This window comes from Poecilia latipinna, unplaced genomic scaffold, assembly GCF_001443285.1.
Source record: "Poecilia latipinna isolate Pla-1442-1.1 unplaced genomic scaffold, P_latipinna-1.0 Scaffold1567, whole genome shotgun sequence".
NCBI lineage: Eukaryota > Metazoa > Chordata > Actinopteri > Cyprinodontiformes > Poeciliidae > Poecilia > Poecilia latipinna.
In genome coordinates this window covers 146,171-148,812 of record NW_015114183.1, presented here as the reverse complement: position 1 = coordinate 148,812, position 2,642 = coordinate 146,171, and positions in this window count along the sequence as shown.

Here is a 2,642-nt window from a genome sequence, read left to right as displayed (position 1 = left end):
GTTCCTAACAGTACATTCAAAGCAGTACAGATTTCAATTGTTTTAATAGCTATTTTTTTTGTCAGAGTCTTTGATAGACCGGATATTAAACTTAACTTCAATGTAAAACGCAGCAAAGCATGGCTTCCTTTCAGAGTACCTGGAACAATGAATATGATATTTAGCTAGTAATAATAAAGGATTTATGAGAAACTCAAAATTGCTAAGCATGCTTTTAGTGAGGCCAAGTAAGACATCTTCCCATAACAGCATAAATTGTGCTTCTATGTTGTTGTGGATAAAGTCACACAGATTCTGCCAAAAAGATTTAACAAAGGGACAGTGCCAAAACAAGTGGACAACAGTTTAAGGATATGAATTACAAAATGCACAATTTACATCAAATGCTTTCTTGAATATACAGTTAAACATCTTAGGATAGATTTTATTAAATATTTTATATGAGACTTCTTTAATCTTCCTGCATCACTGAACCACTATTACCCCTTTTCCACTGGATGCTGCGCTGCAATATTAATGCGCAAAAAAAGCTTCCGGTGATCTATATTTGTAGATGTCTGTGTTTAATTTAATTTCAATAAAAACCTGTCTCACCCATCTGATACTGTATTTAAAATGTTTTTTAAAAAGGTAGGATATTCTCATAAAAGCATTTGTGCAAACATCTGCGATAGCTTTTCATTTTAATTTAAACGGGTAGGATATTCTGATGAAGGAAGTGAAATCTTTTTGTTTTTGTCACGTATATAAATTGTTCCAATGCTATGCTAAGCATAACTTCTAAGCTTCCACTTCAGTCTCGTCACAAAGAAATGTGTGATAAGAAATGATAATATTTAACATTAATACAGCCTGCCGCAGTTTTCGGTTTGTAAACGTCACGGTATAAGTTTTAGACACGAAGCACTGACAGATACCGACTTACACCGACTTAGCTATCTATCCATGCTGCAGTAGGAAAATCTCACAAGGTAGCACAGATGGTGAGAACACCGGCCCGGCTGGCCCTGCTCCGAAGCAGGGCCCTAAAAAGCAGGGCCAGCCCAGAAAAAAAGCTGGTGGAAAAGCGCTTAGGGCGAGCCCAGTAATGCCGTGCCGAGCCAGTGGAAAAGGGGCATTAGGGCATCCCTGCACTCTGGAACATTCTTCCTTGTAAAATGGCTCAAGCTCAGTGATATTGACAGAAAGACATCTATAAGCCTAAATCCTGTAGATTTGAGGAAATTAGAGAAAGGGGCAACGAATACAAACACATGCCACACTGTTAAGATTTTTATTTGAAAAATAAAAATGTCTCGAAGGTGTGGGGGATTTTTCTGCCATAATTTGAGAGTACACATTTTCAGTTTGAAAGCAGGATTTCATGTCTTCTTTTCTCAAAACTTGTAATGTTTGTACTCAAAACTTCTGCTTTCTTTCAAATATGCACTGTGCTTTCTCAAACCTTCATCCTCGCGCTCAAAACTTGTCTCTGCTTGGAGTAAATCTCCTGCAAACCTCTCGGCTCGCGCTTGGAACAAAAGAGCACAGTCGCCCGGGAACCTCTCTCTGCATTTGTTTCCTTCTAGTGGGTGTGCCATATTTATCTATCCTGCGTGGGTTTTCTCCGGGTGCTCCGGTTTCCCCCCACATCTCCCAAAACATGTCAGTCACGTTAGTTGGTCACTGTAAATTGCCCCAAAAGAGTTTAAGAAACTCCAAACATATTATTGTTAAACTTGTAAAATGAGTTGAATTAGCCGTTCGTTAGCCCTTTTCCCTTCACTGTTTCAGTGGAAGACGGCACAACACTCGGCTCAATGTTTATCAACATATTGATTTAAGAATTAAAGTTTCTTCTTTTAATAGTAATGATTTCTGTTTGTTTTCACTATACTTGTGCTTTTATGGTTTGTCCTTTAGTTTACCTTTTCTACTCACTTTTCATATTATATTGCACTGAACTGTAGCTTGTTATACTGTTTAAATCTGCATTTTAAAAAACATTAGCAAAAAGGATCAAGCAGTGGGTTTTTTAGGGCGGCTGTGGCTCTGAGGGTAGAGTGATCGTCTTGTGACCAGAAGGTCCAGGGAGCAATTTAACATTAAAACCGTGTAGAAAAGGGAAAAAAGAAGAACAATCCATATGAAAACAGAGAACTTAATCAGAAATCATTTCCATTACAGGAAGAAATTGATTCTTAGATGAATATTTTTTGTTGTTGAGCTTATGTACTGTCTGCATGATAAAAGGGAGAGAGAAAAAAAATAACCGAAATAATTCAGTTATTTTTTTAACCAGCTTTTTAAAAAAGCTGGTTAAGGCTGTTTAGGATGTTACTTTTTAGGTTTTGTCAACCTGAGTTTAATTCCCAGCTCCGGAATCTGCTGCATGTCACTCCCTTCTCTCTCCCCCCAATTTCCTTTTCACCCACTGTTAAATAAAGGCCTAAAAAACTTTATTAGAACCTAAAAATCTTTATTAGAGCCTAAGTTTAAAAAAACAAAAAAAAAACAAAAAAATACATTTCACTTCACAAGTGGACCAAAAGTCAGAATATGCTCACCACCACATTTAATTGTGCTTGTTTCCTCATGTTAAAAAACATCTTTCTTCCTCTCTCTCTCTCTCTCTCTCTCTCTCTCTCCCTCTCTCTCTCTCT